Below are 24239 nucleotides of genomic sequence, written 5' to 3'. Positions count from 1 at the left end.
GTTTTTTACATTAAAACTAACATATGTAACAACAGCACAAATGCTCACACAATCTACACACTCTGCCATGATGATACTACTCTTAACTTTCGTTAAACAATGCCCACCGTTAATCACGCAGGCTTAGTCCTCAAAGACTGGTGGAAACACGCGTCGTTCTCTCCAGAACTCCAAAGTTCTAAGAAACCTGAACAGAACCTGTTTTTTGGTGGAAAAGGGGTAATAGTGGTGTTTTTATTGTTTTGTTTTTTTCATAGTGGTGTTTTATTGTTTTATTTCATAGTGGTGTTTTTATTGTTTGTGCTAGTTTAGAATCTAATCCCATGTAAGTTAGTGAGCTACAGTAAAGAAACAATCATGCTAGGATGTGATGATGTATGAACACTCCAAAGAGTCCCAAACAAACCATCTACCAAGGTTCAGCTTTTAATAAAATAATGCTTCAGAGTAAAACAGATCTTCTGTATCTACAGTGTGAAAGTAAAGATCTTACTTCAGTATCTCCAGTTTACAGTGTAGATTCTCCAGTCCAGCAGAGAGCAGCTTCTCCTGAATCTCTCAGTTCATTATAACCAAAGTACAGATGTTTCAGACTGGAGGAGTTTGAACTGAGAACTGAGGACAGAACTTCACAACTTTTCTCTCTTAGATTACAACCAGCCAACCTGGAGAAAAGTAATCAGATTAATATTTTCTCTTTATTCATTACTAACACAAAACTGCTCAACTTAATTTTTTAATAAACATCCATTCCTGCATTTCTGGCCTGCAACACATTCCAAAAGAAGTTGGGGACGGGGCAATTAGGGCTAGTAATGAGGTGAAAAAACTAATTAATGATTCCAAACAGGTAATGTCAACAGGTGATTGTAATCATGGTTTGGTACAAAAGCAGCATCCAGGAAAGGCTGAGTTTCTGATGAGCAAAGATGATCAGAGGATCTCCAATTTGTCAACAAATGTGTGAATGATGATTGAAATGATTAAATGATTAAAATGTTTAAAACAATGAATCTCAAAGAAAGATTGGAAGGGATTTGCATATTTCTCCCTCTACAGTGCATAATATCATCAAACCGTTCAAGGAATCAGAAGGAATTTAAGTGCGTGAAGGTCAATGGTGCAAGCTTAAGCCGAACGATCGTGATCTTTGATCCCTCAGACAGCACTGCATCAAGAACCACAACTTAACAATATCTGATATAACCACATAAGTGAGGGATTAGTTTATCAAACCTTTGTCAAGCACTACAATACAAAGTTATATGCACAAATGCCACTTAAAACTTTACTGTGCAAAAAAGAAGCCTTATGTTAACCATGTCCAAAAGCAGCGTTGACTTGTTTGGGCTCAGAGGCATCTAAGATGGACCAACACACAGCATTCCAAGTCCAAAACAAGTCCAAGTCAGCAACAAGTCCAAAATCCAGGGTCTGTCATGGTATGGGGGTGTGTCACTACTCTTGGCAAAGGTCATTTACACTTCTGTGATGCAGCATTAATGAGAAAGGTACATTGAGATCCTAGAGCAACATGTGCTGACTTTAAGACGTCGTCTTTTCCAGTGATGTCCATGCATTTTCCCACAAGACAATGCAAAACCACATGCTGCACACAATACAAAGGCATGGCTGCAGAAGAAAAGGGTAATAATAATAATAAAAAATGTATTTATAAGCACCTTTCAAGACACCCAAGGACACTGTACAGATAGAGACCAGAACAACATAGAAATTAATCAACTTAATAATACATAAATAAATAAAGAAATAACCAGTGGTAATAAATTAAATAGAACCAACAAAACAAATTGAATAAAACTGTCACAAGGGGGCTAGGATGGACAAGAGGGGCAGACACACACGCAGAGATGATCAGAACAAGAACTTATTGAAAGACAATATCAGAAACAGAGTTAGTAACATGGAGCTAGTAACACGGAGCTAGTAACACCATAGACAATATACAAAACAGAGTTAGTAACACGGAGCTAGTACCCCGGAGCTAGTAACACGAATGTAGTAACAATTAGCTAGTAACAATGATCTAGTAACAATGATCTAGTAACAAGAAGCTAATAACAAGAAGCTAGTAACAATGAGCTAGTAACAAGAAGCTAGTAACAAGAAGCTAGTAACAATGAGCTAGTAACAATGAGCTAGTAACAATGAGCTAGTAACAAGAAGCTAGTAACAAGAAGCTAGTAACAATGAGCTAGTAACAATGAGCTAGTAACAAGAAGCTAGTAACAATGAGCTAGTAACAAGAAGCTAGTAACAATGAGCTAGTAACAATGAGCTAGTAACAAGAAGCTAGTAACAATGAGCTAGTAACAAGAAGCTAGTAACAATGAGCTAGTAACAATGAGCTAGTAACAAGAAGCTAGTAACAATGAGCTAGTAACAAGAAGCTAGTAACAATGAGCTAGTAACAAGAAGCTAGTAACAATGAGCTAGTAACAAGAAGCTAGTAACAAGAAGCTAGTAACAATGAGCTAGTAACAATGAGCTAGTAACAAGAAGCTAGTAACAATGAGCTAGTAACAAGAAGCTAGTAACAATGAGCTAGTAACAAGCCAAACCAGAATCCATCAAAAGCCAAAATAGCTTCCAACTTCCGTTCCCCAGCCACCCTCTAATATAGGGGCAGCTGGAGCTAATTAGTCAAGGTGAACCAATCACATACGAGGCATGGCAGGAGACAGAGTGTGCTCACGGAGAGGGGGCCTGGGCACAAAAAGAGAGCCAATGCAATTGTTTAAGTGTAGGAGTGATATGCTCAGTAGATCTGGTGTGAGTAAGAACCCTGGCAGCTGAATTCTGGACATACTGCAGCCTCTTTAGACTACAGACAGGAAGCCCAGACAGGACTGAATTACAGTAGTCCAGCCTAGATGTAATAAATGCATGAATAAGTGTCTCAGCTGCAGAGTAGACAAGGGAGGGACGCAGCCTGGCAATGTTTTTTAAATGGAAGAATGCTGTTTTTGTAACTGATTTAATGTGGGTATCAAATGCAAGTGAAGAGTCAACTACAACACCAAGGTTGTGTAGCTGAGTAGTAGAGGCTGTAACAAGGTCGGGAATGGAAAACGCGGTTTGTCCAATTTTCCTTAGTGTCCCCAGGGATGTAATTAGTATGGCTTCAGTTTTATTGTTGTTTAGTTTAAGAAAGCTCTTGACCATCTTATCTTTGATATCGGCCAAACAGCTAATCAGTCAATCGGGTAGTGGGTTATTAGAAGATTTGGCACAGATATAAATTTGAACATCATCGGCATAGCAATGGAAATGGAGGCCATGGTGCTGGATAATATTGCCAAGTGGGAGCATGTAGATAATGAACAAGAGGGGGCCAAGAACCGAGTATTGGCAGCTTCTTCATTAAAAAATCTCAAAAGATTATTGCATAACTTAGAGGATGGTGGAAGTGGAAAACTATTTATGGGCTGTAGCAGTTTATTCACAATGGCAAAGGTGTTGGAGTAAAAGACAGATTTTGCCTGCTGCAAGGCATCCTTATAGATGAGGATGTGATCTTTCCAAGCAAGCTTATGTACAGTCAGGCCCGTTTTACTACTAAGTCGCTCTAGCTGACGTCCTTTAGTTTTAAGCCGTCTCAGCTTTGTGGTGTACCATAGGGCAGAGTTACGAAATGTCAAAGTCCGTGATCTAAGACGGACGTGCAAGGTTAGAGTTGTCAGTAGCATGTTTTTGTGGTAAGAAACCAGTGGCTCAGGACAGGCTAGTGACTCAGGAACAGGAAATTTGTCAAAGGTGTTCATAATATCAGAAGGGTTAATATTTTTATAATTTCTAAATGTTATATCTCGAAGAGCACCGGTTTTCCGGGTATGAGGAGCAAGTAGTAATTCAAACAATACAGCTTTATGGTCAGAGATAAGAAAATCTGCGCCATGCAGGTTTGAGAGAACAATATCATCTAAATATAATATCATCTGAAGTGCAAACAAGGTCCAGAATATGCCCTTTGGCATGTGTTGCAAATTTGATGTGTTAAGTCAAAGCAATGCAGTACATTACTGAAATCAGCTGAAAAAGCAGTTATTTGAGTCCATGTGGATGTTGAAATCGCCCAGCATTATTACTGAAGAAAACAGTGGACAGAGCTGAGTAAGTAATTCAGAATTCAGAAAAGTAGGAGAGGATTTAGGAGTATGATAGACCAACAGAATAGTGATGGGAATTATGGCTTTTTGAAGGGAGCCAGATATTTTGGCTCCGTTAAAAAAACGGTTTTTTGTTCTTTTATTTCAGGCAGCGGTAGGGGCTACTGGGTCCCCCGATATTAATATCATTGATGAACAATCATGCAAATTTTACCACCTTGCCTTAAATGTAGGCCTAATTCAAACAACACATAAATGAGAAAAAAAGATTTACATCAAAAGTATACAAATTGACACCAAGTATATTTTAATAACAATAGTTAAACAAAAAATAGTTTTAAATAATTGCAAATAAATAAAGTTTGTATTATCTGTGGTATAACTTGCAGTTTATTTATCAATTATTTGTCCTTATACTACTAGCACTGCTCATTTTCTGCATGTTCTCTCTGTAGCTCGGTTACGGCTCTCTGTTTCTCTGTGTGTGTGTGTCTCTGCGATACTGAATGCGTTTTTGGATAAAAATTTCGACAATACATAGCTCTCATTATGACTGATTGATTCCTTCTACTGATGTGAAAGAGAATTTTATGGTGGATTACAGCTGATAAGAACTGCACAGAAATAAAAAAATATATATATAACAGCTCCCAGACTTGGTTCCTTTCGTTCATTTTAAAGAGCCGTTCAATAGAATCGGATCGTTTACCGAACAACCCATCACTACAACAGAATTAACAATGGCTTAGGCCCAGTTATCTTGAAAGCAACACATTCGAAAGAAGCTGCTTGGTGAACAGGAACAGATTTAACTACATATCTAGAGCGATGGGAAACTACCCCCCAGACCAGTAGTGTGCGGTTTGTCAATGTATTGAAACCCCGTAGGTATAGCTTCATTAAGTGATAGATATTCATTTGGTTGTTGCCAGGTTTCAGTTAGGAACAGAAAATCAATATTATGGTCCATTATAATATCAGAGACCAATACCGCCTTTTTATTCAGGGAACAAACATTGAGTAGTGCGAATTTAGTGTTAATGTGTGTATCAGAACTCGACATATTTAGACAAGACCAGGCAGATGTTCTTGGGACTTTTTAGCAGGAGTGGATGATCGACGCTGTGCCATTGCTTAACACTACAATAGCCAGAACTCCAGACACAAGGGATGGATCCAGTTTCAACAGTAGGGAAGGTCACAGATAATGTGTGACGGGAGCCTCAATGAAGATAGCGAGGGCGGCGGGCAATCCCAACAGCAGCACACTTCGAAAACACTGCAGGAGGAAGCTTGTATTTCTTGGAGTTTAGTAGTAGAAGTTCAGTTGCAGTATAGCACTTTATCATCATGCACAGCATTATTATTATGACTGTTATTAAATCTGCAGTGTGGTTGGGCTCCCCAGGTTCTTCCCACGCAGTAAGAAATGGCAAGAAACAAACAAAACAAGACATCTGGGTACTGAAGCACGACCATACATACCCCAACCAAACACACAACCAGAATCACACCACGTTAGCCTACAAATCGCAAACTGCCAACAATGTCAAGATAAGCACCCAGCAAGACATAGATAAACACCACAACAAACGAGAGATTGGAGACTTACTCGAAATAAAGCAGATGAGCACCAGCAGTATGGGAAGAGGGAAAGCTCTTGTTAGGTTAGTGTTTTGGCAGACGTGCAGCAGGATCAGTGCTGGAGCAGTCAGCAAAAAACAGAAGAAGTCCTCAGGTAAGACAGCTTTATTTCTTTGTTTTTATTTTTGTCCCAGCCAAAACTAGTCCAGCGATTAGCTGATCAGATCAGTAGTTCAATATTCTGATGCAGTCCAGATCCAAGGTCCATCGAAACAGCAGGCAGCAGCAATAAGAGTATATTTAAAATCCCCAAACTTCACAGTAAAAATACCCTACACTCACTAAAACAGCATCCGCAGGAGAAAATACTAAAAACGTAATACTAAAAACAGAAACCAGAGCAAAGCGACAGCTAAAACGCGCACAGCGTACTCGCCCCAGAACCGGAAGTGGGTACAGGTACTGGACTAGCCTGCCTGCAGTCTCCAATAGAGAATTTTTAAAGAAAAAATGCCACAACAACGACCCCGTACTATTGTAGGAAAAACGGGACAAAATAAAAGCTGAAACACTAAATCACTTGGTGTCCTCTGTTTCAAAATGTCTTTTCAGTGTGGTGAAAAGGAATGGCAACATTACAAAGTGGTAAATGCTTTACTGTCCCAACTTTTTTTGGAATGTGTTGCAAGTCTAAAATACAGGAATAAATGTTTATCAATAAATAACATGAAAATGTGCAGATAAAATATATTAGGTTCACCCTTTTTTTAATGTGTTTCCACTAACTGTGACTCTTAACTGTGCTTGTACATAAATTATAACAAAATATTTAATTCTGAAAAGAAAAGAAAGTAAAAGAAACAATCTGGTTAGGATGTGATGTATGGCAACTCTGAGGAGTTCTAAACAACATCCTCTGAATTCATTTTCTGGTTTAAATGATGCTTTTAATTAGAATCTGTATCTACAGTGTGAAAATAAAGATCTTACCCCAGTATCTCCAGTTTACAGTGTGGATTCTCCAGTCCAGCAGAGAGCAGCTTCACTCCTGAATCCTTCAGTTTATTGTTACTCAGGTCCAGATGTTTCAGACTGGAGGAGTTTAAACTGAGAACTGAGGACAGAACTTCACAACTTTTCTCTGTTAGATTACAACGAGCAAACCTGGAAAGAAATAATCAGCTCAGTCATAGTGAGGAGAGATGTCACCCTGCACAGTGCTGTTTTTATTGTTTTATTTCATAGTGGTGTTTTTATTGTTTTATTTCATAGTGATGAGTTTATTGTTTTATTAATAGTGGAATTTTTACTGTTTTAATTTAATTAAATGTATTTATTTATTTAATAGTGGTGTTTTTATTGTTTTGTTTAATAGTGGTGTTTTTATTGTTTTATTTTATAGTGGTGTTTTTATTGTTTTATTTTATAGTGATTACTTTATTGCTTTATTTCAAAGTGGTGTTTTTATTGTTTTATTTAATAGTGGTGTGTTTATTGTTTTATTTTAAAGTGGTGTGTTTATTGTTTTATTTCATAGTGCTGTTTTTATTGTTTTATTTCATGGTGATGAGTTTATTGTTTTATTTTATAGTGGTGTTTTTATTGTTTTATTTAATAGTGGTGTTGTTACTGTTTTATTTTATAGTAGTGTTTTTAATGTTTTATTTCATAGTGGTGTTTTATTTGCTTTATTTCATAGTGGTGTCTTTATTGTTTTAATTCATAGTGGTGTGTTTATTGTTTTATATTATAATGGTGTGTTTATTGTTTTATTTTCTAGTGGTGTGTTTATTGTTTTATATTGTAGTGGTGTGTTTTTCATAGTAATTAATTTAGTGTTTTATTTTATAGTGATGTTTTTATTGTTTTATTTCATAGTGGTGTTTTATTGCTTAATGTTATAGTGGTGTTTTTACTGTTTTATTCCATAGTGGTGTATTTTTATTTTATTTTTTTCATAAAGGTGTCTGTATTGTTTTATTTTATAGTGGTGTTTTCATTGTTTTATTTTAGTGGTGTTTTTATTGTTTTATTTCATAGTGATTAATTTATTGTTTTATTTAATAACGATGCTTTTATTGTTTTATTTCATAGTAGTGTTTTATTGCTTAATTTTATAGTGGTGTTTTTACTGTTTTATTCCATAGTGGTGTATTTTTTTTTTTTTCATAAAGGTGTCTGTATTGTTTTATTTTATAGTGGTGTTTTCATTGTTTTATTTTAGTGGTGTTTTTATTGTTTTATTTCATAGTGATTAATTTATTGTTTTATTTAATAACGATGCTTTTATTGTTTTATTTCATAGTAGTGTTTTATTGCTTAATTTTATAGTGGTGTTTTTACTGTTTTATTCCATAGTGGTGTATTTTTTTTTTTTTCATAAAGGTGTCTATATTGTTTTATTTTATAGTGGTGTTTTCATTGTTTTATTTTAGTGGTGTTTTTATTGTTTTATTTCATAGTGATAAATTTATTGTTTTATTTAATAACGATGCTTTTATTGTTTTATTTCATAGTAGTGTTTTATTGCTTAATTTTATAGTGGTGTTTTTACTGTTTTATTCCATAGTGGTGTATTTTTTTATTTTTTTTTTCCTAAAAGTGTCTGTATTGTTTTATAGTGGTGTTTTCATTGTTTATATCATAGTTGTTTTTACTGTTTTATTTCATAGTGGTGTTAATATTGTTTTATTTTATGGTGTTGCATTTATTGTTTTATTTTATAGTGGTGTTTTTATTGTTCTATTTTATAATGGTGTGTTTATTGTTTTATTTCATAGTGGTGTTTTTATTATTTTATTTAATAAGGGTGTTTTTACTGTTTTATTTCAGTGGTGTTTTATTGCTTCATGTTTATTGTTTTACATTATAGTGGTGTGTTTATTGTTTTATTTAATCATGGTGTTTCACTTTTTATTTTCATAGTGGTGTCTTTATTGTTTTATATTATGGTGTGTTTATTACTGTTTTATTTTATAGTGGTGCATTTATTGTTTTATTTTATAGTGGTGTTTTTATTGTTTTATTTCATAGTGGTGTTTTTATTGTTTTATTTCATAGTGATGAATTTATTGTTTTATTTCATAGTGGGGTTTTTATTGTTTCATTTTATAGTGGTGTTTTATTGCTTTATGTTTATTGTTTTATATTATAGTGGTGTGATTATTGTTTTATTTAATCGTGGTGTTTTTACTGTTTTATTTCATAGTGGTGTTTTTATTGTTTTATGTCATAAAGGTGTCTGTATTGTTTCATTTCATAGTGATGTTTTTATTGTTTTATATCATAGTGGTGTTTTTTATTGTTTTATTTCATAATGGTGTTTTATTTTATAGTGGTGTTTTTATTGTTTTATTTTACAGTGATAAATTCATTGTTCCATTCTATAGTGGTGTTTTTATTGTTTTATTTCATAGTGGTGTTTTATTGCTTTATTTTATAGCGGTGTTTTTATTGATTTAATTTATAGTGGTGTGTTTATTGTTTTATTTCATATTTGTGTTTATTGTTTTAAATTATATAGGTATGTTTATTGTTTTATTTCATAGAGGTGTTTTTATTGCTTTTGTTCATAGTGGAGTTTTTATTGTTTCATTGTATAACTGTGTTTTTATTGTTTAATTTCATAGTGGTGTGTTTATTGTTTTATATTATAGTGGTATGTTTATTGTTTTATTTCATAGTGGTGTTTTTATTGTTTTATTTTATAGTTGTGTTTTTTTGTTTTATTTCATAGTGGTGTTTTTATTGTTTCATTTTGTAGTGGTGTTTATTGTTTTATTTTTTGGAGGTGTTTTTATTGCTTTTGTTCATAGTGGAGTTTTTATTGTTTCATTGTATAACTGTGTTTTTATTGTTTAATTTCATAGTGGTGTGTTTATTGTTTTATATTATAGTGGTATGTTTATTGTTTTATTTCATAGTGGTGTTTTTATTGTTTTGTTTCACAGTGGTGTTTTTATTGCTTTATTTCATTGTGATAATTGACAAATTGATCACCACCAAACTCCAGATATATCAGGATGGTGGGTGGAGCCGCTGGTAGAGCGAGTACTGCACTGCAACACAGTTCCTGAGCTCCTAGGTTTATTTATCATTTTAAGTTATTGTCTGTGAAGAATTTTGCATATTTCCCTTATAGTTCCCTCCATATTCTGTTTTATTTCTGAACACAGAAACAAACACAGAGGGTAAATTGGCTGCTATGAGTTGGTCCTGGTGTGAGGTACTGTATCTAAAAGTGTGTTTGTGCACATATAAGAAGACACTCTCTGCTTTGTATGTAAATTCTAAGAGTACAGTGTATCACAAAAGTGAGTACACCCCTCACATTTCTGCAGATATTTAAGTATATCTTTTCATGGGACAACACTGACAAAATGACACTTTGACACAATGAAAAGTAGTCTGTGTGCAGCTTATATAACAGTGTAAATTTATTCTTCCCTCAAAATAACTCAATATACAGCCATTGATGTCTAAACCACCGGCAACAAAAGTGAGTACACCCCTTAGTGAAAGTTCCTGAAGTGTTTTGTGTGGCCACCATTATTTCCCAGAACTGCCTTAACTCTCCTGGGCATGGAGTTTACCAGAGCTTCACAGGTTGCCACTGGAATGCTTTTCCACTCCTCCATGACGACATCACGGAGCTGGCGGATATTCGAGACTTTGCGCTCCTCCACCTTCCGCTTGAGGATGCCCCAAAGATGTTCTATTGGGTTTAGGTCTGGAGACATGCTTGGCCAGTCCATCACCTTTACCCTCAGCCTCTTCAATAAAGCAGTGGTCGTCTTAGAGGTGTGTTTGGGGTCATTATCATGCTGGAACACTGCCCTGCGACCCAGTTTCCGGAGGGAGGGGATCATGCTCTGCTTCAGTATTTCACAGTACATATTGGAGTTCATGTGTCCCTCAATGAAATGTAACTCCCCAACACCTGCTGCACTCATGCAGCCCCAGACCATGGCATTCCCACCACCATGCTTGACTGTAGGCATGACACACTTATCTTTGTACTCCTCACCTGATTGCCGCCACACATGCTTGAGACCATCTGAACCAAACAAATTAATCTTGGTCTCATCAGACCATAGGACATGGTTCCAGTAATCCATGTCCTTTGTTGACATGTCTTCAGCAAACTGTTTGCGGGCTTTCTTGTGTAGAGACTTCAGAAGAGGCTTCCTTCTGGGGTGACAGCCATGCAGACCAATTTGATGTAGTGTGCGGCGTATGGTCTGAACACTGACAGGCTGACCCCCCACCTTTTCAATCTCTGCAGCAATGCTGACAGCACTCCTGCGCCTATCTTTCAAAGACAACAGTTGGATGTGACGCTGAGCACGTGCACTCAGCTTCTTTGGACGACCAACTTTTGTCTGTTCTGAGTGGACCCTGCTCTTTTAAAACGCTGGATGATCTTGGCCACTGTGCTGCAGCTCAGTTTCAGGGTGTTGGCAATCTTCTTGTAGCCTTGGCCATCTTCATGTAGCGCAACAATTTGTCTTTTAAGATCCTCAGAGAGTTCTTTGCCATGAGGTGCCATGTTGGAACTTTCAGTGACCAGTATGAGAGAGTGTGAGAGCTGTACTACTAAATTGAACACACCTGCTCCCTATGCACACCTGAGACCTAGTAACACTAACGAATCACATGACATTTTGGAGGGAAAATGACAAGCAGTGCTCAATTTGGACATTTAGGGGTGTAGTCTCTTAGGGGTGTACTCACTTTTGTTGCCGGTGGTTAAGACATTAATGGCTGTATATTGAGTTATTTTGAGGGAAGAATAAATTTACACTGTTATATAAGCTGCACACAGACTACTTTTCATTGTGTCAAAGTGTCATTTTGTCAGTGTTGTCCCATGAAAAGATATACTTAAATATCTGCAGAAATGTGAGGGGTGTACTCACTTTTGTGATACACTGTAAGTCAGGTGCCTGATGTGCACTTGAAAACAGCATCTCTTCAGGGGGTGTTTCCACTATACTATAATTGTTTCCCACCAAAAGAACATTAATTTGCCAGCTATTTAGAGCTAGAATCCTAAATTGCTAGGACAGAGCTCAGTTGCTTGGTCAGAGCTAAGTTGCTAACTGAACCACAAGAACTGATGATTTCTGGTTAAAATCTCTCAGTCTCAGGATTCTGAACCAGCAGTAGAAGTTTTCAAGTGCTCATGCTCCTGTGGAATTGAGATAAATATAAACTGGTTCCACTTTTATTGAAATGATGCTTCAGAATGAAACAGATCATCTATATCTACAGTGTGAAAGTGAAGATCTTACTCCAGTATCTCCAGTTTACAGTGTGGATTCTCCAGTCCAGCAGAGAGCAGCTTCACTCCTGAATCCTTCAGTTTATTGTTTTCCAGTTTCAGTTGTTTTAGACTGGAGGAGTTTAAAGTGAGAACTGAGGACAGAACTTCACAACTTTCCTCTGTTAGATCACAATTCCTCAACCTGGAGAGAAATAATCAGATCAATCAGAGAAATGAAAGACGTCACCCTGCAGCAGTAGGTGGAATCCAAGTAGCAGATCTGATAATATTACCCAGACTGCAGTAAATTATTGATTCAGAATCAGTAATAATTTCAACATTGTCTCTAAAAGTGTGTGTGTGTGTGTGTGTGTGTGTGTGGAGGAGTCTTATACTTCAAAAATGATAAAGTACCAAACATTAGTAAATATAATTGAAAATTTAGGATTTAGATGCCAACTGATAGTCCTGGTGTTTGGAAGTCTTGGACATGTGCACAGACTTGCAGTGTGTGGTCTTGGTCATGGGGGATTTAGTAGAACAAAAGCAAAACAGGTGGTGAAATATCTCAGCAATTATTGGAAGTATGAACATTTGGAAAAAGCGTTGTTTTCTTCATCCTTAAACTTGGGGAAGTGCTATAACATCTTAATGAACTGTATGCCATGTTGGATGTTTTTCAGAAATATTTTGTTTCATGCTGATGTTACATATTGTATATGGAAACAAATAAAGTATAAAATGTGTGTCACCCTGAGATGATTTATTTGTTTACGCTGAATGTTTTTTTCAGGATGAAGTGATTAGTGTAAATGAATGAATGTGTATAAAACTTTGTGAAATTAAAGTTCTTACTCCAGTATCTCCAGTTTACAGTGTAGATTCTCCAGTCCAGCAAAGAGCAGCTTCACTCCTGAATCCTTCAGTTTATTGTTACTCAGGTTCAGATGTTTCAGACTGGAGGAGTTTAAACTGAGAACTGAGGACAGAACTTCACAACTTTCCTCTGTTAGATTACACCACCACAACCTGGAGAGAAATAATTAGATTACATTGCAGATAAAATTGAAAGCAGTTGAATTAATGAATCAACCAATAGCAAGACTGCTCGACTGTATTGATTTACAAAGGGGCAAAGCTTCACATTTGTACACAGTCCAAGTGCTAACTATAGCCGTGTAGCGACTGAGAATTAATACAATGTTACTTTATTTCTGTCTCCATCCTGAAACAAAGATGAGAGTGAATGTGTGTGTGTGTGTGTGTGTGTGTGTGTGTCACCAGGGTATGTTCCGACTTCCATGGAAGTGTTTTTGAGTAGCACTGGATACACCATGATCCTGACCAGGATAAAGTGGTCTAATCATTTCATCTAAATTAAATGTACATACCGTAATTTCTCACTATTTTACTCTGTACAGGTTTCACTCTCACTGCTGTATTTCTGCACAGCACAACTGAGAACTAATAATTATCAGGAAGCTCTACATAGAAACTGCTGTCACTAACATTCAGGGTTAGAGGTACAAATACTTCTGCTCCTGCTTTTAGGTGAAATTCTACATTCTGTATAAAACTAGTGCACGAGTCTAAACATGTAATTTACACGTCATGTTTATGTAAACTGAGCTCTGTTTATTCCGTTTATTCTGTTTATTACGCCAGATTCATGAAACTGTCATAAAGCAAAATAATCTGATTATTATTACAGTGTTTTCATCAGAGTAAAATTTATTCTCTTGAATTTCATTTTCATTTTCAGCATTTAGCATACGCTTTTATCCAAAGCGACTTACACAGTGAGCGGAACACAATGAGCAATTGAGGGTTAAGGGCCTTGCTCAGGGACCCAACAGTGGCAACTTGGTGGTGGCGGGGCTTGAACCGGCAACCTTCTGTTTACTAGTCCAGTACATTAACCACTGAGCTATCACTGACCCTGAATTTAGGGTGGGTGGTGCAGAAACAGTTAACATTATTATATTAGATGTAATTTCAGACATATTTTCAGATCAGACTGCAATCAGATCAGTGTTGCACCTTCTCAGCTTCATAAAGCTAATAATTAGTGTTTAAGTGATGAACCTTTGAATCAAACATTTATCAATAAATTACTTACTTAGCTCTTCTTGATTCTTTCACCACAGGCAGGAGCTTCAGAAGACCTTCATGTGATGGGTAATATTTCCTTAAATCAAACTCATCCAGCTCCTGATCTGAGTTCAGCAACACAAACACCAGAGCCGACCACTGAGCAGGAGAAAGACGGTGTCCAGAACCTCTTCTGTTCAGGTATTGTTGGACTTCCTGCACTAGAGAATCATCGTTCAGTTCATTCAGACAGTGGAACAGATTGATGGATTTCTCTGGAGAGGGATTCCCACTGATCTTCTCCTTGAGGTACCCGACTGTTTCTTCTTTGTTGTAAGAGTCACTTCCTGTTTGTGGCAGTAGGCCTCGCAAGAGAGTCTGATTGGACTCCAGTGAGAGACCCAGGAGAAAGCGGAGGAAAAGATCCAGGTGTCCATTCTTACTCTGTAAGGCCTTGTCCACTGCACTCTTCAGAAAGTCAGACATAGAGTTTCTAACGATGTTAAAGAATCCAGTGTTTTGCATCACCAGCACATTTCTGTTTTTGTTGATGAAGGTGAGAAATACATATAAAGCAGCCAGAAATTCCTGAACACTCAGGTGCACAAAGCTGAAGATCTGACCCAGGTGCAGTCCAGCCTCTTTTTTGAAGATTTGGGTGCAGACTCCTGAGTACACTGATGTGTTTTTGACATCAATGCCACACTCTGTCAGGTCTTCTTCATAGAAGATCAGGTTTCCTTTCTCCAGCTGTTGGAAGGCCAGTTTTCCCAGTGCCAGTATCGTCTCATTGGTCTGGTGTAGATCAGAGTCAGATTTCCCATGATACTTTTGTTCCTTGTGTTTTATCTGAAAGATCAGAAAGTATGTGAACATCTGAGTCAAAGTTTTGGGAATCTCTTTTCCCTCGGCTTCATCCAGAATCCTCTCTAGAACAGAGGCTGAGATCCAGCAGAAGACTGGAATGTGACACATGATGTAGAGGCTTCTTGATGACTTCATGTGTTTGATGATTTTACCAGCCAGGTTCTCAGCACTGATCCTCTTCCTGAAGTACTCCTCTTTCTGAAGGTCACTGAACCCTCGTACCTCTGTTACCTGGTCTACACACTCAGGAGGGATCTGATTGGCTGCTCCTGGTCGAGTGGTGATCCAGAGGTGAGCAAAGGGAAGCAGGTTCCCCTTGATGAGGTTTGTCAGCAGCACATCCATTTTTTCTGACTTTGTTATGTTACACAATCGCTCATTATTTTGAAAATCTAGAGGAAGTCGACACTCATCCAGACCATCAAAGATGAACAAAACATTATAAGCTTCACAGTCTAATGATGTCAGACCTTTCACTTCTGGGAAAAACTGATGAAGAAGTTCCATCAGACTGAGATTTTCCTGCTTCATCAAGTTCAGCTCTCTAAAAGGAAGTGGAAATATGTAGATGATGTCCTGATTTGCTTTTCCTTCAGCCCAGTCCAGAATGAACTTCTGCACTGAGACTGTTTTTCCAATTCCAGCGATTCCTTTAGTCAGCACAGTTCTGATAGACATGTCTCTAAAGAGGTCGCTGCATTTGATGGGAATCTCCTGTGCTGCTGGTCTCCTGGATGCTGCTTCAATCTGTGTGACCTCATGTTCATTATTGACGTCTCCACTCCAACCCTCTGTGATGTAGAGCTCTGTGTAGATCTCATTCAGAAGTGCTGAGCTTCCATGCTGAGAGATTCCTTCATTAATTCTTTTACATTTCTCTCTCAGGTTTGATTTCAGTCTTTTCTGATATACAGAGCCTAATAGTTCTAATAAACAGAAAATTATGAATCAATATTTTACTGCATGATCAATAAACACAGTAATAGAATGTAAAATCTTAATAAATAAAGGGTTCTTTTCTAAATTATTTTTTATCTTTCAATTATAACAGATTGTAGAGATGTAGTGACCTGATGCTCATAAATGTTATATAATAGAATTTAATGACCAATCAAAAGCGTAAATGATTCCAGAACCAAGATGGATGTGGAAAAGTTTTTTGTTCATGTAATGTTAAAGAAATGAATCATTTAGGTGTTTAGGTATCTTACTCATCTGCAGGGTGTTAGCGAGGTCTGTCTGGTTCATGATCTTCAGAACATTCATCTTTAGCGCCCCCTCTCTGAAATTACTCAGATCTTCCACATCCTTCACCTCCTGCTCAGAGCATGCTGGGTAATCTTCATTCAGGAGCTTTTTGAACTTATTTAGCTCATTCTTTAACATGCTGATGACTTTAAGCTCCAGTTCCTGTTGATGAATTTAGAGGAACAGATCATCACAAAAAGCACCATGAGGTAATAAAGAAAGATGAGTGATGTGACCATATAAGGAATGATGTAGTTCTAACATTACACTGAATCTAGTTGTTGTGATACATTTAGTATAATAATGTGTGTGTGTGCCACATTGTTTTATTTTTCTCTGCATGTTAAGTTTGCTAAATGAATAAACAGTAAAAGTTTTAAATTATGATTTCACCTCTGCCTGAACCAGTCTCTGCCATTAAAATGTACAACATCTAAATAGGGTCCAGAATCCAAAATCAACATACGATCCCTCACAGTATTTATTTAACCAATGACAAATACAAACCTTAAATATGGATTCCAGCTGATCTCTGTAAGTAACATTTAAATTCTCCTTTTGTGGTCTGTAAATAAAAAACACAAATAAGCAATTGTGCAGCTTTTTAATTTCATTTCATTTTCTGCATTTAGCAGACGCTCTTATCCAGAGCGACTTACAGAAGTGCATCCAAAGTAAACATTACCTTACTCTAGTTTAAGTAAATAACAGTCCAAGAACACAAATCTGCTAAAACTGTAGGAAAACTGTAAGAACCAAAGTTTTTTTTTTGTTTTGTTTTTTAACAGGAGTGTTAGTAAGTACAAGTCAGCTTAAGTGCTTAGTAAAAATTGTGAATTTTTAATCGTTTTTTAAAGACAGCAAGAGACTCAGATGTTTAGACAGACAGAGGAAGTTTGTTCCACCACTTGGGTGCCAGTACAGAGAAGAGCCTCGATGCTCGTCTTCCTCTAGTCCTGGGTACAAGATGGCGGCGCGTTAACACGCAGCGGCCGCTCTGGGGTCGAAAAACTGTGTTTTTTTGTTGTTTTCAGGAAAAGTTTGTAAGTTTGTTTAGGACAGTTTTGTTTATAAACGTATGGAAACCACTTTTGACTTAGTTTACAACCGCCAGACACTGCTACAATTGAGAAAACAGTCAGAAACCAACCTGCAAGATGATCTGCAGCGAACTCTGCATGAACTCTGCCTACTTCGCGAACCAGACCTGCAGGCCTCGGTGTTACCTGAAGCAGGTGACCGGGGGAGGGGGCGCCGCAAGCGGTGCTCGAGGAAGCAGAAGCGTGGAAAGCGAGCCGGGGTCCGTGCTAGGCTAAAAGCTAACCCAAGCCGGCCGGCTCTACCATCGTTATTCCTCGCAAATGCATGCTCTCTGGAGAATAAACTGGACTGTATCAGACTTCAGCGAACTACCCAATGTGAGTACAGGGACTGTTGTGTTTTAATTTTCACTGAAACATGGCTTAGCGACAACATTTCAGACAGTGCCATTCAGCTAGACGGGCTAGCATCGTATCGCGCCGATACAAATGCAGCTCAGTCCGGTAAAACACGAGGAGGAGGCGTTTGTGTTTACATTAACACCGAATGGTGCAAGGACTCTGTGCTTGTTGTGGCGTACTGTTCTCCGATGGTGGAATTTGCTATTGTTAGATGCAGACCTTTTTATTTACCACGGGAATTCACCAGCGTGATTATTGTCGCGGTGTATCTTCCGCCCAGCGCGAACGCGAAGGAAGCATTGAGCAAACTTTACAGAGCCATCAGCGAACTGCAGAACACTCATCCAGACAGACAGTTTATTATCGCTGGGGATTTTAATCATGCAAATCTCAAGTCTGTTCTCCCTAAATTCCATCAGCATGTGGACTTTGCTACGAGAGGAGCGAACACGCTGGATAATGTTTACACGAACATTGCCGGTGCGTACCGGGCGGAGCCCCGCCCCCACCTCGGATACTCAGACCACATCTCTGTAATGCTAATTCCAGCATACAGAGCACTCGTCAGGCGCTCCAGACCTGTACAGAAACAGGTGAAAACCTGGCCAGAAGGATCCATCTCTGCTCTTTAGGACTGTTTTGAGTGCACTGACTGGGACATGTTTAGGGAGGCTGCAACATACGGCGATTACACTGATCTGGAGGAGTACACGACTTCAGTGACCTGCTACATCAGCAAATGCATTGAGGACGTCACTACCACTAGAACCATCACTTCCAGACCCAACCAGAAGCCGTGGATGACTCCAGAGGTGCGTGCACTGCTGAGGGCCCGAGACTCCGCTTTTAAAGCAGGTGACCAGCTGGCTCTGAGAACAGCGAGAGCCAGACTGTCCCGGGCAATCCGAGAAGCAAAGCGCGCACATGGCCAGAACATCCACAGCCACTTCCAGAACAGCGGTGACACACGGCGCTTGTGGCAGGGCATCCAGGCCATCACCAACTACAGGACGACTCCGCCCGTCTGTGACAGTGACGCCTCCCTTCCAGATGCGCTGAATGACTTCTACGCTCGGTTCGAGGCGCAGAACAACATGTTGGCGAGGAAGATGATCCCACCTTGTGACGACCAGGTGCTTCGTCTCACCACAGCGGACGTGAGGAGAACTCTGCACAGAGTCAACCCACGGAAAGCTTCTGGACCAGACAACATTCCTGGCCGAGTGCTCAAAGGATGTGCAGAACAGCTGGCAGATGTATTCACTGACATCTTCAACATCTCCCTGAGCAGCGCCATCGTTCCAACGTGCCTCAAGACGACCACCATCGTACCCGTGCCAAAGAAGTCATCTGTGTCATGCTTCAATGACTATCGTCCCGTAGCACTCACGCCTATCATCATGAAGTGCTTCGAGAAACTAGTCATGAGGCATATTAAGACCCTACTGCCTCCCACCATGGACCCACTGCAATTTGCGTACCGTCCTAACCGCTCAACGGACGACGCCATATCCACTACACTCCACCTGGCTTCTACACACCTGGACAGAAAGAACACTTACGTCAGGATGCTGTTCATAGACTTTAGCTCAGCATTCAACACCATCATTCCTCAGCATCTAATTGGAAAGCTGAGCACGCTGGGCCTGAACACCTCTCTCTGCAACTGGATCCTGGATTTCTTGACTGAGAGACCTCAGTCCGTCCGGATCGGTAAGAACACCTCCAGCACCACCACACTGAGCACCGGCGCTCCCCAAGGCTGTGTGCTCAGTCCACTGCTGTTTACTCTGCTTACGCACGACTGTACAGCAATGCACAGCTCGAATTCCATCGTTAAGTTTGCAGACGACACAACTGTGGTGGGACTCATCAGCAACAACGATGAGTCAGCGTACAGAGAGGAGATACAACATCTAACGGACTGGTGCCAAGCAGGGCTCTAGAGTGCGACCAATTTGGTCGCACATGCGACCTAATTTCACAATGGTGCGACTAAAAAAAATCTCAGGTCGCACCGGCGCGACCAGGCGTCAGAGGGAAAAAAAAAACACACATTAGGCCAATATCATGGTCTAAACCAATCAGAGATAGCGAAGGGCGGGACAATATTGTAGCGGTGATATGTGAGCGACATTCAGCTCAGCCAATCAGAATGCAGCACCAGGTTTATACGTTCTGCCGTAAGTTTAGTTTTGTATATGAGACTCGCCGGATGTCCCCAGAATGGAAGTTCGGGTTCTGGAGCTCGGCGGTGTAAAGTGCTGTAACGCTCACTTAAGTCCTGACTAAACAGTTAAAGTGACTCTACCCTGCCGTGTGCCTTTATTCCCACACCTCCACCACCGCACAGCAAAAGACCCGCAGCATCCCCACCGGACAGCGGCTAGGTGAGCCGACCCTCTACAGTAGCAAGGGGCTAATGCTAGCGGTAAAGTGCCGCGATATTGAAAGTAAAAACACGACAATATTTTCGTTAAGTAAAATATAAAAATAACTAAAAGACCAAAATATATTACAATACATGTAGTCAAAATACGCAGTGAGTGCACCGCAAGCGATTTTGGGAATCTGTAAAAGATTCAGTAAAGCCGATAATATAATGCACTGCATTTAAGATTACACTCTAACACACACACAAACATATACATATAATTTTAAATATACACACACATACATAAATAGATATACACACATACATACACATTTACTCTATTATTTTTATAATTTTTATAAGTGTGCTATAATTAGTCTGTAATACTATAATTAACTGTAAAGAAGACAGTGGCCGGCAATAGTATATTTGTGACTGGTTCTAATACATTTCGAATTGAAAGGCTGAAAAAGCCCAATGCATCTATAAAACACATTACATGCCGCGATAAATGCACTGCCCAAGTGTCCCCTCTCCAAACTGCCCTTCATTGTCAGGCAGCAGCAAACAGATCATCAGACGAGGCCATGTTGACCAGATTGTTAGTTATTTCCAAGTCAATATTGCCTGTATGGACAGTGATTAAAAAAAAAAAAAAAAAAAAAAAAGTGAACCTGTAAAACCGCGGTGTTAAATGCGATGCGGTCGAAAATTTGGGTGCACCTAACTTTTGTGCTGGTGCACCTAAGAAAAAAAGTTAGTCTAGAGCCCTGCCAAGTCAACAACCTGTCTCTGAACGTGGATAAAACCAAAGAGATGGTCATTGACTTTAGAAAGACACTAAGGGACCACTCCCCACTGCACATCGACGGCTCATCTGCTGAGATCGTCAAGAGCACCAAATTTCTCGGTGTTCATCTGGAGGAGAATCTCACCTGGACCCTCAACACCAGTTCTATCACCAAGAAAGCCCAGCAGCGTCTCTACTTTTTGAGAAGACTGAGGAAAGCTCATCTGCCACCCCCCATTCTCACCACGTTCTACAGAGGAACAATCGAGAGCATCCTGAGCGGCTGCATCACTGTCTGGTTCGGAAATTGTACTGCGTCGGACCGCAGGACTCTCCAGCGAGTAGTGAGGACAGCTGAAAAGATCATCGGGGTCGCTCTTCCATCTCTCACGGACATTTTTAACACCCGCTGCATCCGCAAAGCTCTAAGCATTGTGGACGATCCAACGTTGTCGTTGTTGCATTTTTCATTTTAGAATTCTCCACACATTCTCTATTGGGGACAGGTCAGGACTGCAGGCAGTCGAGTCAGTACCCGTACCCTCTTCTTCCGCAGCCATGCCTTTGTAATGTGTGCAGCATGTGGTTTTGCATTGTCTTGTTGAAAAAATGCTGGACGTCACTGGAAAAGACGACGTCTTGAAGGCAGCACGTTGCTCTAAGATCTCAATGAACTTTTCTGCATTAATGCTGCATCACAGAAGTGTTAATGACCTTTGCCAAGGGCACTGACACACCCCCATACCATGACAGACCCTGGCTTTTGGACTTGTTGCTGATAACAGTCTGGATGGTTCTTTTCATCTTTGGTCCGGAGCACACGGCATCCATTTTTTCCAAAAAAGACCAGGAATGCTGATTCACAATACACGTTTTCACTGTGTGATGGTCCATCCTAGATGCCTCTGAACCCAGAGAAGTTGGCGCCGCTTCTGGACATGGTTAACATAAGCCTTCTTTTTTGCACAGTAAAGTCTTAAGTATCATTTGTGCATGTAACTCTGTATTAAAGAAAGATAAAGTAATCCCTCACCCATGTGGTTATATCAGCTATTGTTAAGTGGTGGTTCTTGATGCAGTGCTGTCTGAGGGATCAAAGATCACAGGTGTTCAGCTTAAGCTTGCGCCCTTCGCCTTTTCACACTGAAATTCCTCCCAATTCTTTGAATTAATGATATTATGCACTGTAGAGGGAGAAATATGCAAATCCATTCAAAGCTTACTTTAGGGTTCATTGTTTTTAAACATTTCAATAATTTTCTCACACATATGTGGACAAACTGGAGATCCTCTGATCATCATTGCTCATCAGAGACTTATAATTACAATCACCTGTTGACATCACCTGTTTGGAATCACATAATTATTTAGTTTTTTCATCTCATTACTAGCCGTAAATTACTGTACAGCGACCTTGAGCTTGGTGAAAGGCGCTATATAAGTTGAACTTATTATTAAATTGCCCCCGTGCCAATTTTTTTGCAGGCCTGAAATGCAGGAATGGAACATGAAATATTTCAGGTTCATCCTGTCTGCAATCAAATAAAAGTCAAAGTAAATGTAAGAAACACTGCACTTTTATTTTATTTGCATTTTCCATACTGTCACAACTTTTTCTGATTTGGGGTTGTATATTTTAACATATACAGTGGATTTTAAAAGTGTTCAGAGCACAGTCCCTGGGTGATGCAGTGGTCTAAGGCACTGACACACCATGAGATTATAATGACCTCAGATCAGTAGAACATCCACCATCTTTAAAGTTATGTGGCTGTGTTATTGACCGGTCGCTCTTCATGGAGACACAGCTGGGTTCAGGTGAATCTGTTCTCGCACCCTCCATCACACAAGTACAACCAAACATGAAGAAACCAATAAATGGGTGAACCTGAAATGTGATTCTTCCATCCTAATTCCAGCTGGAAACTTTATGGAAGGTTTAATAAATAAAAATATATTACATTTAGAGGATTTAATATTTAGAAATAAAAACAAAAACTTTTTGTTTTAGCTTGTTCAAAAAAACATGTTACATACAAGGGGTTGGACAAAATAACTGAAACACCTGGTTTTAGACCACAATAATTTATTAGTATGGTGTAGGGCCTCCTTTTGCGGCCAATACAGCGTCCATTCGTCTTGGAAATGACATATACAAGTCCTGCACAGTGGTCAGAGGGATTTTAAGCCATTCTTCTTGCAGGATAGTGGCCAGGTCACTATGTGATGCTGGTGGAGGAAAACGTTTCCTGACTCGCTTCTCCAAAACACCCCAAAGTGGCTCAATAATATTTAGATCTGGTGACTGTGCAGGCCATGGGAGATGTTCAACTTCACTTTCATGTTCATCAAACCAATCTTTCACCAGTCTTGCTGTGTGTATTGGTGCATTGTCATCCTGATACACGGCACCGCCATTGGATGCACATGGTCCTCCAGAATGGTTCGGTAGTCCTTGGCAGTGACACGCCCATCTAGCACAAGTATTGGGCCAAGGGAATGCCATGATATGGCAGCCCAAACCATCACTGATCCACCCCCATGCTTCACTCTGGGCATGCAACAGTCTGGGTGGTACGCTTCTTTGGGGCTTCTCCACACCGTAACTCTCCCGGATGTGGGGAAAACAGTAAAGGTGGACTCATCAGAGAACAATACATGTTTCACATTGTCCACAGCCCAAGATTTGCGCTCCTTGCACCATTGAAACCGACGTTTGGCATTGGCACGAGTGACCAAAGGTTTGGCTATAGCAGCCCGGCCGTGTATATTGACCCTGTGGAGCTCCCGACGGACAGTTCTGGTGGAAACAGGAGAGTTGAGGTGCACATTTAATTCTGCCGTGATTTGGGCAGCCGTGGTTTTATGTTTTTTGGATACAATCCGGGTTAGCACCCGAACATCCCTTTCAGACAGCTTCCTCTTGCGTCCACAGTTAATCCTGTTGGATGTGGTTTGTCCTTCTTGGTGGTATGCTGACATTACCCTGGATACCGTGGCTCTTGATACATCACAAAGACTTGCTGTCTTGGTCACAGATGCGCCAGCAAGACGTGCACCAACAATTTGTCCTCTTTTGAACTCTGGTATGTCACCCATAATGTTGTGTGCATTGCAATATTTTGAGCAAAACTGTGCTCTTACCCTGCTAATTGAACCTTCACACTCTGCTCTTACTGGTGCAATGTGCAATTAATGAAGATTGGCCACCAGACTGGTCCAATTTAGCCATGAAACCTCCCACACTAAAATGACAGGTGTTTCAGTTATTTTGTCCAACCCCTGTATATAGTACACACCACCAAAACTAACAACTTGCTAATTCCATGCAAGTTTAAATTTTTAACACAGACGTCATGTTGGCTAATTCAGGGGTAATACAATTTTACAAACACTTCCAAGGACACAACAAAGTATTCAGAAAAGTTTTTTAACTAGCAGATAATTT

General features: G+C 39.4%; 2 pseudogenes; one reads left to right on the top strand and one right to left on the bottom strand.

Annotated features, from left to right (window-relative positions):
• The window catches only part of LOC134328732 (zinc finger protein 850-like), a 314276-nt pseudogene that overhangs the window by 150467 nt on the left and 139570 nt on the right, over window positions 1-24239 (top strand).
• The window catches only part of LOC134328697 (NACHT, LRR and PYD domains-containing protein 12-like), a 34839-nt pseudogene that overhangs the window by 1717 nt on the left and 8883 nt on the right, over window positions 1-24239 (bottom strand).

Source organism: Trichomycterus rosablanca, chromosome 15 (genome assembly GCF_030014385.1).
Source record: "Trichomycterus rosablanca isolate fTriRos1 chromosome 15, fTriRos1.hap1, whole genome shotgun sequence".
Lineage (NCBI taxonomy): Eukaryota > Metazoa > Chordata > Actinopteri > Siluriformes > Trichomycteridae > Trichomycterus > Trichomycterus rosablanca.
This window is presented reverse-complemented; position numbering and strand designations above follow the sequence as displayed.